General features: G+C 40.8%; 1 long non-coding RNA gene across 2 annotated transcripts in view; it reads left to right on the top strand.

The window, feature by feature from the left end:
* Nucleotides 1-16,231, top strand: part of LOC144617260 (uncharacterized) — a 48,022-nt gene that overhangs the window by 5,368 nt on the left and 26,423 nt on the right. For both annotated transcript variants that reach the window (XR_013557622.2, XR_013557623.2), the window contains exons 2-3: nucleotides 8,041-8,142; nucleotides 14,760-14,840. This is a non-coding gene — a long non-coding RNA (uncharacterized LOC144617260). The remainder of the gene's footprint in view (nucleotides 1-8,040; nucleotides 8,143-14,759; nucleotides 14,841-16,231) is intronic.

Raw genomic sequence — 16,231 nt, 5'->3', positions numbered from 1 at the left:
AAAGACAGAAGCAAGGCTGGAGTAGAGAAAGAAAATCTGGAGTAGAGGAGGACAGCTTGTGTAAAGTCAGAGGTTGGATAAGTAAGAGAAAAGTAGAAGCCATGGAAATTACAGTCATGTAGGTGGTAATTAAACACTAGTGACTAATGGGAATAACTAACTCATGAAGCTATACCATATCAGACTACGTAAACCATCCATAAACTGATTTCCTGCCCTCTAGAAGCTTGATGTTAACTTCAGATTATATCAGTACAGCATAAGAAAGGAATAACTTAGAATATTTTTCCCCAGTAGAAGACAGTAGCCTAAATTTCTTCTAAGTTCTACCAATGCCATTTGCACTAGGGCACTCATGCCATCCGCCTTCCCCACTCCACAGCCCCCATCCTGAGGTGGTACCCCCTTCCGTCTTCCTTGTAACCACCTGGCTCAAACTTTGGCTTGCCTCCACTCATAATCAACCAGGCTAATTAAAAGCATAATGAAAGACAAAAGGGCATGGAGACAGCTGAGCAAACATTAACAGATACGTAGATTAAGTGAAGTATTTACCTTATTATGTGTAAGCAACGGTGTAGAAGAAATTTAGGCAGCACTAGGAAGAGTGAGTCAGGGGATGTTCAAATAGTGGGATTAGAGGAAACCTCCTCTCTTCCAGATAGTTAGCTGTATCTTTTGGAACGATTGAATGAAAAACGTAGTTAGCAGGAAAAGGCAGCCAAGGTTTGCAGCTCAAAGGAGGCCGAAACTCTGGATACAAACAAGGTAGTTAAGAAACTACTAAAATTATTTGAGGGGGCACCTGGGTGGCTCGGTTGGTTGGACGTCCAACTTCAGCTCAGGTCATGATTTCACGGGTTCACGGGTTCAAGCCCCACATCGGCTCTCTGCTTTCAGCGTGGGTCCTCTGTCCCCCTCTCACTGCCCTCCCCTGCTTGTGCTGTCTCTGAAAAATAAACTTAAAAAAAAGAAACAATTATTTGATTTCAAGTTGTGAAGTATTGACCTACTCCATGCCTAATGCGCTAAATAAGAACAATCAAGAACCTCCAGCATGGTGGGAGAGTGGCTAATATTTATTGTGTTCCTTGTGCGACTGGGAACATGATAGCCTTTTATACTTTTTAATCTAATCCTTAGAGCAAAACCAAGAGGGAGGTGTCCCTGTTTTATTTATTTGTTTTTCTAAAGATTTTCTTTTCTTTTCTTTTCTTTTTTTTTTTTTTAGTTTTTATTTAAATTCTCGTTAGTTAACACACAGTGTAATACTGGTTTCAGGAGTACAATTTAGTGATTCATCGCTTACATATAACACTCAGTGCTCATCACAAGTGCCCTCCTTAATATCAATCACCCATTTGACCCACCCCCTGCCCGTCTCCCCTCCAGCAATCCTCAGTTTACTCTCTATTGTTAAGAGTCTCTCTTACGGTTTTCCTCCCTCTCTTTTTTTTTCCCTTCCCCATGTTCATCTGTTTTGTTTCTTAAATTCATATGTATTTGTCTTTCTCTGACTTATTTTGCTTAGCATAATACACTGTAGCGCCATCCATGTCGTTGCAAATGGCAAGATTTCATTCTTTTTGATCGCAGAGTAATATTTCATATATACATCCCCTCTTTATTCATCAGTCAGTGGACATTTGGGCTCTTTCTATAACTTGGCTATTGTTGATAGTGCTGCTATAAACATCAATGTGCATATGTCTCTTTGAATCAGTATTTTTGCATCCTTTGGAGAAATACTTACTAGTGCAATTGTTGGATTGTAGGGTCGTTTTATTTTTAACTTTTTGAGGAACCTCCATACTGTTTTCCACAGCGGCTGCACGTTTGCATTCCCACCAACAGTGTAAGAGGGTTCCGCTTTCTCTACATCCTCATCCACATCTGTTGTTCCCTGTTAATTTTAGTCATTCTGACAGGAAGTGTTATCTCTTCATAGTTTTGATTTGTATTTCTCTGATGGTGAGTGATATTGAGCACCTCTTCATGCGTCTGTTGGAAAAATGTCTATTCATGTCTTCTGCCCATTTCTTTACTGGATTATTTGTGTTCTGGATGTCGAGTCTGATAAGTTCTTTATAGATTTTGGATACTAACCCTTTATCAGATACGCCATTTGCAAATATCTTCTCCCATTTCATTGGTTGCCTCTTAGTTTTGTTGATTGCTTCCTTCTCTGTGCAGAAGCTTTTTATCTGGATGGAGTCCCAATAGTTCATTTTTGCTTTTGTTTCCCTTACCTCTAGAGACATGTCTAGTAAGAAGTTGCTATGGCCAATGTCAAAGAGGTTGCTGCCTGTGTTCTCCTCTAGGATTTTGATGGTTTCCTGTCTCGCATTTGGGTCATTCATCCATTTTGAATTTATTTTTGTCCATGGTATAAGAAAATGGCCTCATTTCATTCTTCTGCATGTTGCTCTCCAGTTTTCCCAATACCATTTGTTGAAGAGACTATCTTTTTTCCATTGGATATTCTTTCCTGCTTTGTCGAAGATTAATTGACCATATATTTGTCGGTAAGATTTTTTTAAATTTTTTAATATTTATTTGTGGGTAAGATTTTTTAAATTTTTTCAATGCTTATTTATTTTTGAGAGACAGAGAGACAGAGTGTGAGCAGGGGAGGGGCAGAGAGAGAAGGAGAGACAGAATCCAAAGCAGGCTCCAGGCTCTAAACTATCTACACAGAGCCCGATGCAGAGCTCGAACTCATGAACTGAGAGATCTTGACCTGAGCCAAAGTCAGACGCTCAACTGACTGAGCCACCCAGGCTCCCCTGTGGGTAAGATTTTTTTTAAGTAATCTCTACAGCCAATGTGGGGCTCAAACTCACAACCCCAAGATCAAGAGTCACATGCTCTGCCTACTGAGCCAGCGAGGTGCCCCGGTCATCCCCGTTTTGAAGAAGAAGACAGTAGTGAAGGTGGTAGCAGAATTTGAACCCAGAACTGCCTGGTTCTTAAGCTCATCTTCAAAGACCCTCAAAACCATCAATTCACATAGATATGAGAATTGTAGCCTTTTGAGTGCCAGGCATTGCAAGAGGGTGTATTTATATCCAAGTACTACTTCAGGAAACCTTTCAAACCTCGTTAGTGACACAATAGGGGCTGGAACCCATACACAACGTCCCAAAGAATTCTCTTCATTTTTTTCTATAGACACACAGACCAAATAGTTTTTACTGCATGAGGGGGCAGGTAGCTGAAAATCTGTTTGTTTTGCAACAACAACAAAAGGATAAAGAGAGCAACTGTAGACCATTTTGTTGTTCCCAAACATCTACTGTGCCTCTCAGGGGTAGATCCAGGATGGATTGTACTTCCCTCACTCCTTTGACAACACGCTTGATTATGTAACTTGCGTTAGCCACGTGAAATGTGTGAGGGGCTATATGAACCACTTTCAGATAGAAGCTTTAAGAGTCAGTGTGCTTCACTGTGTTTTCCTTTCCTGCCGTGCTGATGACCAGGAACATTCAAGGCTAATCCATCTGCCTTGATTCCAGAGTGAAGACAACGTACAGCAAAGCTACAGCTGACTTAGGAAGGACACAAAGCATAAGCAAAAAGAACAACTTTTGCTGACTGAGTCATTAAAATTTGGGAGTTACGGGGCGCCTGGGTGGCTCAGTCGGTTGGGCGTCCGACTTCGGCTCAGGTCACGGTCTCGCGGTCCATGAGTTCGAGCCCCGTGTCGGGCTCTGGGCTGATGGCTCAGAGCCTGGAGCCTGTTTCCGATTCTGTGTCTCCCTCTCTCTCTGCCCCTCCCCCGTTCATGCTCTGTCTCTCTCTGTCTCAAAAATAAATAAACGTTAAAAAAAATTTTTTTTTTTAAATAAAATTTGGGAGTTACTACCATAGTGTAACAGAGTCTATCCTGACTAATGCAAACTCCTGTTGAATTTTTTCCTTTTGATGATCCAAATTTCTGGCGTCATCCCCAGGTATAAAAGGTTGTTTGGGAAGTAGGAGAAAATATAGGAAATGGAATGACTGGTGTAATGTAGTGAAAGCCTTTAAAAATAGAAAAAAAACAATTTTTTTAAGATTTTTATTTTTTTTAAGGAATCTCTACACCCAACGTGGAGCTCGAACTCACAAACCCGAGATCAAGAGTTGCATGCTCCACTGATTGAGCCAGCCAGGTACCCCATAAAATAAAAGATTTGGAACTCAGTCTTGATCTATGGGCTCAGACAAGCCTTTATAAGATAGGTTCCATAGACCATGTCACATCTGAGAGAAAGTTTACGAAGATAAAGATATGGTCTCCGTTCTTGAGGCAAGGGCTATCCTCACATTCTTTTTTTTTTTTATTTTAGAGAGAGAGAGAGAGAGAGAGCGCACAAGTGGGGGGGGGAGGGGCAGAGGGAGAGGAAGAAAGAAAGAGGGAGAGAGAGAGTCTTAAGAAGGCTCGGGGCGCCTGGGTGGCTCAGTCGGTTGAGCGTCTGACTTCAGCTCAGGTCACGATCTCACGGTTCGTGGGTTCGAGCCCCGCGTCAGGCTCTGGGCTGATGGCTCAGAGCCTGGAGCCTGCTTCCGATTCTGTGTCTCCCTCTCTCTCTGCCCCTCCCCCATTCATGCTCTGTCTCTCTCTGTCTCAAAAATAAATAAACATTAAAAAAAAAAAAATTTAAAAAAAAAAAAAAAAAAAAGAAGGCTCTACGCTCAGTGTAGACCCCTTGTGGGGCTCAATCCCACAACCCTGTGGGATCATGACCTGAACCAAAATCAAGAGTCAAACATAACCAACTGAGCCACCTAGGCACCCTTCAGATTAAACCTAACGCTCTGCTGGGTGCCTGGCACCCACAAGACTCTCAATAAATTTTTATAAATTTTTCTTGAACCAATGTAATGGAATGATCTGGAATTATAACTCATGTCTCTTAACTCTCCACCAAGGCTCTTCCTGTGTTGTGTATTGCCAATGTGGGCTAAGAGATCTTAGAGGGTAAGCCTATAGTAATGTCTTTTTTGTTTTACTGAGAAATAATTTACATATGTCAGTCTATAAGTTTAAGGTGTGCAGCATGATGGTTTGATTTACACATATTGTGAAATTATTACCACAATAGGTTCAGTTATTCATCGTCTCATACAAAAGCAATAAAAGGAAAAGGAAAAAGGGGAAAAAAAATGTCTTGTGATGAGAACTCTCAGGATTTACTTTTTTTTTTTTTTAACGTTTAGTTATTTTTGAGAGAGAGAAAGACACAGCGTGAGCGGGGGAGGGACAGAGAGAGATGGGGACACAGAATTTGAAGCAGGCTCCAGGCTCTGAGCTGTCAGCACAGAGCCCAACACCAGGCTTGGACTCACAAGCTGTGAGATCATGACCTGAGCCGAAGTCAGATGCTCAACCGACTGAGCCATCCAGACGCCCTAGGATTTACTCTTTTAACATCTTTCCTATGTACATGCAGCAGTGGTAACTAGTCATCGTGTTGTACACTACATCCCCGGTTACTTAGTTGTCTTAAAACTAGAAGTTTTTACCTTTTGGCCACCTTCCTCCAAGTCCCCCTCACTCCACCCTCTGCCTCTGTTAGCCACAAATCTGCTCTTTTTCTATGAGTTTTATTTCATTTTAGATTTCACATATAAGTGAGACCAGATAGTATGTGTCTTTCTCTGTCCAATTTATTTCACTTACCATGATGCCTTCAAGGTCCAGCCATGTTTTCCCAAATGGTAAGATTTCCTCATTCTCTTTTATGGCTGAAAAGCATTCCATATGTGGCATATATACCGCAACTGTTTTGTTTTTTTTTTTTTAAATAGGGTTTACACCCAACATGGGGCTTGAACTCTTGGCCCTGAGATCATGAGTCACACACTCCACTGACTGAGCCAGCCAGGCATCCCCTATACCACAACTTCTTTATCCATTCATCCATCAATGGGACTCTTAGGTTGTTTCCATGTCTTGGCTATTGTGAGTAATGCTGCTATGAACATGGGGGTGCAGATATCTTTTTGAATTAGTGTTTTTGTTTTCCTTGGACATATTCCCAGAAGTGAAATTACTGGGTCATATGGTAGTTCTGTTTTTAGTTTTTTGAGGATCCTCCCTACTGTTTTCCATTGTGGCTGTGCCCATTTACAATCCCACCAACAGTGCACAAGGGTTCCCTTCTCTCCACGTCCATGCCAGCATTTATCTCTTGCGTTTTTGATGATGGCCATTCTGACAGGTGTGAAGAAATATCTCACTGTGGTTTTAGTCTGCCTTTCCCAAATGACTGGTGGTGATGTTGAGCATCTTTTCATATACCTGTTGGCCTTTCATATGTCTTCTTTGGGGAAATGTCTACTCAGGTCCTCTGCCCATTTTTTAATTGGCTTATTTGTGGGTTTTGCTATTGAGTTGTAGGAGTTCTTTACGTATTTTGGCTATTAACCCCTTATCATATATACAGTTTGCAAATATTTTTTTCCTACTCTGGAGGTTTTGTTTTCACTTTGTTGATGTTTCTTTGCTGTGCAGAAGCTTTTTAGTTTGATGTAGTCTCACTGGTTTGTTATTTGTGCTAAATTTGTTATTCGTGTTGTGTTATATACTTATGGTAATATTACTACTAATTTTTATATGATACCTTATCATTTATATGCACTTCATTTATTTGAAGGGCCACATAAATGAAAAATGTCTAGGATATTAGCATCTGCTGGGCTGGAGCATAGTAGGCACTCAATAAAGTGCACAAATCTCCCTCAGTAAATTACAAAGAGTAGAAAGCCATGAAGAGCCCAGGGGACTTGGCAATAAGAAATCCAGCCTGAAGTGTACTATGAATCAATTTTTTTAATGTGACCAGACTAAGAGAATATGCAGGAGAAGGCTAAACCCATACAAACAAAAGTACAGGGCCCTGAGGCATCTCCAAAGAGTACAGAGCAGTAATTGAAAAACTTTCCATGGAACATCCTTGAAGCAAGCATTGAAGACAGTCATGAAAATAAATTAGGACTGCCCAAATCTGTGGATCAGTCCTTCAAAACCAGAAAGAGATTCAACCTGGTATTACTACTATTCATTTAAAAAGCTAAGATCCTGCAAGTATGATTTGCATCTAATACTGAAGTAGAACAGGGTTTGGGCATAATTAGAATATCCAAAGAGCTAATACAAAGCAGAGAAATGGAGAGTTATCCAGGGAGCCTATTTGGGTTAACCTTACCAGGTTAACCAAACTGAAAAACATGTGCAAAAAGATTCTTAAATGTTTATTTATTTTTGAAGGAGAGAGAGAGAGAGAGAGAGACACAGTGTGAGTGGGGGAGGGGCAGGGAGACAGTGAGACACAGAATCCAAAGCAGACTCCAGGCTCCGAGCTGTCAGCACAGAGCCCGCTGCAGGGCTCAAACTCACAAACCGCGAGATCATAACCTGAGCCGAAGTCGGACGCTCGACTGACTAAGCCACACAGGCGCCCCACAAAAAGATTCTTTATATTTTTTGCCAGGAGACCACATTGGGGATTTTTTTGGTAAAAAAAAAAAATAACAGAAATTTTTGCAACTGAAATATTTAAAATGAACTAACATAATGTCTGGGATTTGCTTTTAAATACTCCAGGGGAAAAAAATGTGGGGGAGATCTGTGAAACAAGACTGGCAAAATGTTAATGTCTATAGAAGTTAAGAGGAGGGAACAATGGCTCCCTCAGGAATAGGAAGTGGAAAAAGGAAGTAATATTTTGTCTTACTAAACTGCTATAATGATACTAAGTTGGAGATCATCATCCCCACTTTACAGGCAAGGAAAATTGAGGTCATATTGCTAGTGAATGACATAAAAACTTGAGCCTCAATACCATCACTTCAAAATCCCTTTTGCTTATACCCCATATTGATTGTCTAAATATATTTTTTCAGATTCTGATACTTTAATGGAAATGGTGAAGAGTTGTTTTTCTGTATAATGGAAACTTATTTGCAATTCCTCCACCTTTCATTATAGGTTTTCATCTCTACTGTGGTGGTGTTGTTGTTGTTGTTGTTTTTTTTACATTTTTTTTTAAGGTAACGTCTATACGCAACACGGGATTCAAACTCATGACCCCAAGATCAGGAGTCAGATCCTCTATCAACTGAGCCAGCCAGGTGCCCCTCTCATCTCCACTTGTGAGCAACTATTTTGAATACTTTCTGACTCATGAAGTTGTTTTAATTTCATTTAATCTGAATTCATGATCCATCTGTGGTTTGCTTCCATTATTCAGCATAGAATGAATGTGAAATGGTGTTTTTCCTTTTTTGCAACAATTCTCAAAGTAAGAGATGCCAAAATGCCTGCATGCACATGCATATCCACACATAAACACAAAGCTTATGTATACGTACTTAGGTACAGTTTTTCCTTTTTAACTACTTAGCGATTTATCTGTGGCCTGCTATGCACACTTCCTCTACCCAATCACTTTTTCTGCCATGTAGGTATAGCCAAGCTTAACCCTTCTAGTGGGCTTGGTTCCTTGCTACCATGAAAGACATTTGTCATCCTTGTGCCTATAAATTGCATCTGGATTTGATCCATTTCTAAAATGAAATTTACTAGAAAGGCTGATGTGATGGCTATCCATTCATTCAGTAAACATTTATTAAATGCTGACTCTAGGCTGGGTCCTGTGCTCAGGGTTTGGAGCACAAAGAGAAAAGCAATAGTTTGGGGACAGTACAGCATAATAGTAATTAAATGACTACGTGGTCGTGATAAGTAAGCACTAGTGAATGCTAGGTGAAGAGGGGCTCCCTTACCCAGGGTGAAATCCCAGCCCTGCCAGTTAGTAGCTCAATGACTTTAGTTGGGCAAATTGCTAATCTCTCTGAGCCTCAATTTCTTCATCTGTAAATGGGTAGAATAATAGTACCTACTGCATAGCTATGTTGTGAGTTAACTGAAACAATTGCACATGTAGAGAGCTCAACATGGTGTTTAGATGTTAAAAAGTGTTATAAATGGGAGCTCTTTCTATTCCCCTGTGTGTTCATAGAGGAAGGAGAGTGGAGGAAGAAATTTGACCTGACTGGGGATGGAGTTTTTTGAATTTTTATTTAAATTCCAGTTGGTTAACAAACAGTGTAATATTAGTTTCAGGAGTACAGTATAGTGATTCGACAGTTCTATACGTCACCCAGTGCTCATCACCCAGTGTACTCCCTAATCCCCATCATCTGTTTAACCCATCCCCCCACTAATCTCCCCTCTGGTAACCATCAGCTTGTTCTCTATAGTTAAGAGTCTGTTTCTTGGTTTGCTTCTCTCTCACTTTTCCTTTTGCTCATTTGTTTTGCTTCTGACATTCTACACATGAGTGAAATCATGTGGTATTTTTTTTTCTGACTTATTTCACTTAGCATAATACTCTCTAGTTCCCTCCATGTTGTTGCAAATGGCAAAATGCATTCTTTTTTACGGCTGAGTAATGTCCCATTGTACATATATACCGCATCTTTTTTTTTTAATGCTCATTTATTTTTGAGAGAGAGCAAGTAAGTAGTGGAGGGGCAGAGTGAGGTGGGGACAGAGGATCTCTAGTGCACTGTGCACTGACAGAAGCAGGCCCGGTGTTGGGCTCAAACCCATGAACCACTAGATCATGACCTGACCCAAAGTCCGACACTCAGTCAGCTGAGCCACACAGGTGCCCCTACACCACATCTTCTTTGTCCCTTCATCAATTGATGTACACTTGGGTTGTTTCTGTAATTTTGCTATTGCAAATAATGCTGTTATAAACATTGGGGTGCATGTATTCCTTTGAGTTAGTATTTTTGTATTCTCTGGGTAGATACCTATCAGTGCAATTGCTGGATCACAGGGTAATTCTATTTAAAAATTTTTGAGGATCCTCCATACTGTTGTCCACAGTGGCTGCACCAGTTTGCATCCACCACCAACAGTGCAAGAGGGTTCCCATGTCTCCACATCCTTGCCAACACCTTGTTGTTTCTCATGTTGTTGATTTTCGTCATTCTGAAGGGTGCGGGGCCATATCTCATTGTAGATTTGTTGGTTTGTTTGTTTTTGAGAGAGAGAGAGTAGGAACAGAGGAGGGGCAGAGAGAGAGGGAGAGAGACAATTCCAAGCAGGCTCCACACTCTTAGTGCAGAGCCCACATGGGGCTTGATCTCACCAACCATAAGATCATGACCTGAGCCGAAATCCAGAGTTGGATGCCTAACCGACTAAGCCACCCAGGCGCCCCTCATTGTAGTTTTGATTTGCATTTCCCTGTATAACTGATGTTGGGTATCTTTGCATGTTGTCTGTTGGCCATTTGTATGTCTTCTTTGAAAAAATGTCTATCCACATCTTCTGTCCATTTTTTTAATTGGATTATTCATTTTTAGGGTGTTGAGTTTTTAAGTTCTTTAAATACTTTGGATACTAATCCCTTATCAGATATGTCATTTGCAAGTACCTTCTCCCATTGTGTAGATTGCCTTTTAGATTTGTTGATTGTTTCCTTCACTGTGCAGAAGCTTTTTATTTTGATATAGCCCTAATAGTTTATTTTTGACTTTGTTTCCCATGCCTCAGGAGACCTATCTAGAAAGAATTGCTATGACCAATGTCAAAGAGGTTCCTGCCTGTATTCTTTCCTAGCATTTTCATGGTTTCAGGTCTCACATTTATGTCTTTAATCAATTTTGAATTTATTTTTATGTATGGTATAAAAGAAACTAATTAAAATGTCCATGCCACCCAAAGCAATCTACACATTTGATGCAGTCCCTATCAAAATACCAACAGCATTTTTCACAGAGCTAGAACAAGCAATCCTAAAATTTGTACAGAATCACAAAAGGCCCCAAACAGCCAAAGCAACCTTGAAAAAGAAAAAACAAAGCTGGAGGCATCAGAATTCTGGACTTCAAGTTATATTACAAAGCTGTAGTGATCAAAACAGTATGGAACTGGCACAAAAATAGACACATAGATCAATGGAACAGAATGGAAAACCCAGAGATGAACCTACACTTACATGGTCAATTAATCTTCAACAAAGCAGGAAAGAATATCCAATGGGAGAAAGAATGTGTCTTTAACAAATGGTGCTGGGAAAACTGGACAGCAACCTGGGGGTGGGTGTTTTAAGAAAAGTTCACAGACACAGAAACATTTGAGATCAGCCTTGAAGGCTTAGTTCAAGTTTGTTGGGGCAAGGGAAGGAGGAGGGTGATGTCAAGTGTAAAGACCTGGCCCCAGTGCTCCAGGCTGTGTATATTTGAAGGGCCCTCCTATCTCCTGAGCTCCCTAGGTGTTGGGGGTAGGGGTGCTGGATCAGATGACATCTGTTTGGCAACTGGATCACAGGTCAACTCTTTACTCTGCCCATTCCTCTTTACTGCACTCCCCCACGAGAAATGATCACAAAAGCACACTTCACCCCCTCTTGCCCACAAACTCCCTATCAGAGTCTGGTTTTTTTTTTTTTTTCAAGGAATTTAACCTACAACATTATGAATGATAATAATTGTAATTTGAAGTGGAAAGATATCATTTGTGTGTACATTGTCGAAACCTCACTGTGGAGGACCAACAAGGGGAGACATATACATTAATTTATTTGTTAAACCAACACGGTGTATTCGTCCAACACTGCAGCATGGAATATCCTGTATTTCTTTACATCTGAGCATCTTTATTGTGCATACAATCTTGGATAAATGCACTTCCTGTTTTAAATATGATTCTTTAATCCTCTTCAAACAGAGGCAAATAGACAAATAATACAATGAACCCTCCCCATCATCTAGCACCAACAGTTGTCAAGTAGTAGCCAATCTTGTTTCATCTAGACCCCACCCTCACCTTGCCCCTCCTGTGTTATTTTAAAGCAATTCCAGATACCATACTTCATCAATATACACATCTTTTTTTTTTTTTAATTTTTTTTTTTTAACGTTTATTTATTTTTGAGACAGAGAGAGACAGAGCATGAACGGGGGAGGGTCAGAGAGAGGGAGACACAGAATCTGAAACAGGCTCCAGGCTCTGAGCTGTCAGCACAGAGCCCGATGCGGGGCTCGAACTCACGGACCGCGAGATCATGACCTGAGCCGAAGTCGGACGCTTAACCGACCGAGCCACCCAGGCGCCCCAATATACACATATCTTAAAGCTATATCTGCAAAAAGTTAAGAACAGTTTTTGTTTTAATGTTTATTTATTTTTGAGAGGGAGAGAGAGAGAGAGAGAGAGAACACGTGAGCCAGGGAGGGGCAGAGAGAGAGGAAGACACAGAATCCAAAGCAGGCTCCAGGTTCTGAGCTATCAGCACAGAGCCCGATGCGGGACTCGAACACACCAACCTCGAGATCATGACCTGAGCTGAAGCAGGAAGCCTAACCGACTGAGCCACCCTGGTGCCTCAATAACAGTTTTTTTTTAAAACAAATCATACCATTATCTTATCTAAGAATTAATGGAATCTTTGAAGTCAGAAAATAAATTAAAACATATGTGAAGATATATCTTTTATCCATCCTGTCAGTGTTTAAATTTCCAATCCCCTTATGAATTTCTTAAAATTTTGTTTGTTTGAGTCATGGCTCAAGTAACATCCACAAATGGAAATTGGATGATATGTCCCTTAATTTTTGTTTTTGTTTTTGTTTTTTTTTAGGGAGAGAGAGAGAGAAAGAGCATGCATGTATGTGCGTGAGTGGGGGAGGGGCAGAGAGACAGACTCTCAAGCAGACTCCGGACTATCAGCACAGGGCCCCATGGGACCCATGTGATCATGACCTGAGCCGAAACCAAGAGTTGGATGCTTAACCGACTGAGCCACCCAGGTGCCCCAAATCTTTTTTAATTTAGAAGTTCCTTCTACTTCTTTTTTTCTTGCAATGTATTTGTTGAAGAAACTACACTATTTTTCCTGTAGTATTTCTCACAATCTGGATCTTGCTGATTGCTTCCCTGTGGTGGTTTTTAACGTGCTCTGCCCTCTGTGTTGTAAATCAGTAGTTGGGTCTAGAGGCTGAATCAGATTCATGTGTGATTTTTGAGGGGTTGGGGGGGGGCACAACTACTCCACTGGTAGTATGTTTTTCTGTCTAGGAAGCAACAAAATATGTGGTTCTCTCTCCTCTCCTTTTTCCTCACTAAACAGTTAACAAATTTTTTCTCCCAAGAAGTTACAATCATCATAACTTGGATTGCAAGCTAAGAATTGCAGATGAGGTGGGGTGCCTCGGGGGCTCAGTTGATTGAGCGTCCGGCTTTGGCTCAGGTCATGATCTCGCCGTTCATGAGTTCAAGCCCCACGCTGGGCTCAGTGCTGACAGCTCAGAGCCTGGTGCCTGCTTCAGATTCTGTGTCTCCCTCTTTCCCTGCCTCTTGCCTCTCACTCTCGGTCTCTCTCAAAAATAAATAAACATTAAAAACATACACACACACACACACACATATATATGTGTGTGTGTGTATATATATAAAAGAATTGCAGCTGAGGTATAGTTGGGCGATCACAGGACAACTGATCTTTAAGGACCCTGAAGATTAGATCTAGTTCTACTGTTATCCTATCATCTGTCATCATTGTCGTATTGTTCATCAGGTATTACTAAGTGCTAATCATGGCATCCAGGACTGGGCCTGGGCACAATGTTATAATAATTGGAACTATTTATTGAGTCCCTACCATAGGCCAGCTGCTTTATTTAGGTTATCTGTAATCACCACAACAAACCCACAATGCAAGTTTTATTATCCCCATTTTATAGAAGACAACTAAATTTCAAGAAGATAAAATGACTTTGCTAAGGCCACACAATTGACAAATGACAGAAGCACACGTGGTATGCAAATGCAAATTTGTCTAGCCCAAAGGTCTTCTTGGTCTCTTTTTTTCCACTAACCCCCAATCCTTTGAAAACATAACTGAATTATACGAATGATCCCTGCCTTCAACAGGATTATATCTATATAGGAGAAAGAGATAAATTGCTAAAATAATTAAAGACTATCAGGCAAGAAAACACTATATAGAACATGAACAATGAAAATGTGTGCACTTTACAAGCAGTGATTGCTATAGATGAACAGGAAGGAGGAGAGGGGCCATCAATGGTGATTGAAGTTCCTGGGGGAGGTTTCATCAAGCAACGCAAGAATTATTGCAAATATAAAAGCTTTACCAATGAGCAAAGGGTCCTTTGCACAAGCATCTTCTCCCTTGGGATCCATGTCACACTGACACAAAGATTTTGTCACCATGGCAACTGGTCATTGGACCAATGAAATAATCAGTTGTCATGGTAACATGATCTCCATCTTACTCCCACCAGGCACCTGTTCCAAATCGTCACCATCCTCCAACAACCTCATGCCACCTCAGTGATCCTTTCTTTTTTCCCTAGTCACCCTGTTATCCCTAGCTACCTATGTCTGAGCCCCTAAATTTATGGCTCAATATATATTTGAGACTATTAAAGCCAGAGCAAAGGAAAGCGACTTTGTAGTATAGAGCTTCACTACAGATGGGGGAACCCCCTAAAATCTAAGAGTTGAATAAGCCAGAGTGCTGAGGAAAAAAAGTATATGATGCTTCCCACCCCTCACCCCCCACATTTCCCTAAGTAAAATTCCTTTGGATTTTGAAACATTGCATTATTCTGATTCTCCTCCTACTTCTGTCTATTCATCCACTGGGTCCATTTCCTCCTCCTATCTCCTAAATGCATATGTCTCTCAAGGCTCCACCCTTTGTGTCTGCTCTTTCTCTAAACAGGACTGTCCAGTTCGGCACCCACCAACCACGTGATGGTCATAGAGCTCTTGAAATTATAGATATACCGAACTGAGATATGCTGTGAGTATAAAATGTGTACAAGATTTTAAAGACTTCATACAAAAAAAAGAATAAAAAATATCTCATTAATAATTTTGTAGTGATTGTATGTTGAAATGATAATAATTTGGATATGTTGAGTACAATTAAATATGCCATTAAATTTTAATTTTATATCTTCCTTTTTAATGCTTTTAACACGGTTCCTGAGAAATTTAAATTGCAAATGTGGCTCACATTCCTGTTTTGTGTTCTATTTCTATTGCACAACATCGCTCAAAATTTTCTCTTTCAAGCCATCTCCCCCATGCTTCAGGTGAAGCATCTATGAGATGATTCTAGTATCCCGAATCGCACCCTCTTTTCTGAGATCCATTTCAGAAAACCCGCATTTCCAATGGACTTCTGGCCCTTTCACAAATAACCACCTGCTCCTTACCATAGCAAGAGCAAAGCCATGAGCCTTCCTTCAAAACCTTTTCTTTCTCCTGATTAGCTTTATTAACCTTTTGTGTTATTTTCTTATTGTTGCTGTAACAAATTACCACAAACCTGGCTTAAAATGACACAAATTTACTAGCTTACAGTTCTGTAGGCCTGAAGTCTAAAATGGGACCTACTGGGCTAAAATCAAGGTGTCTCCAGGCTGCGTTTTCCTCTGAAGCCTCCAGGAAAGAATCCATTTTCTTACCTTTGTCAGCCTCTAGAGGCTGCCATTATTCTTTGGCTTATGACCCCCTTCCATCTTCAAAGCCAACAATAACTGGTCAAGTCTTTCTCAGGCTGCATCCCTCTGGCACTAACTATCCTGCTTCCCTCTTTGACTTCCAAGGGCTCTTGTGATTACCCTGGGCCCATGAGGATAATCCGTGATAATCTCCCCATTTAAACATCAGCTGAGGAGTGCCTGGATGGTTTTAGTCGGTTAGGTGTCCGACTTCGGCTCAGGTCATAATCTCATGGTGCATGAGTTTGAGCCCCACATCAGGTTCTCTGCTGTCCGCACAGAACCCACTTCAGATCCTTTGCCTCCCTCTCTCTCTGCCCCTCCCCCGCTCATTCCCCCCCTCTCAAAAATAAACAAACATTAAAGAAGTAACTAAAATTAAAAATAATAATTAAAAATAATTAAAATAATCAGTTGATTAGCAAATTTATTTCCATCTTCAATCTTAGTTCTCCCTTGCCATGTAACGTGACGTATTCACAAGTTCTAGGGATTAGGGTGTGGACTTCTCATCTGAAAGGTCTGGGCAGAGGGGGACAATCTGTGTGCAAGGCCAACAAGAAAAGAAATGTAATCAGGGCAGACCAGACAGAGAGCTCCCATTGCTTTCCGGGCAATTGCTGATTTATAGGAAACAGTTAAATTCCATATGGCCGGTGTGGACAGCAATGGTCTAACACCTTTC

The sequence above is a fragment of the Panthera onca genome, chromosome C1, assembly GCF_046562875.1.
Source record: "Panthera onca isolate mPanOnc1 chromosome C1, mPanOnc1 haplotype 2, whole genome shotgun sequence".
Classification (NCBI taxonomy): domain Eukaryota; kingdom Metazoa; phylum Chordata; class Mammalia; order Carnivora; family Felidae; genus Panthera; species Panthera onca.
The sequence above is the reverse complement of the archived record's forward strand: the minus strand, read 5'-3'. Positions and strand labels throughout refer to the sequence as shown.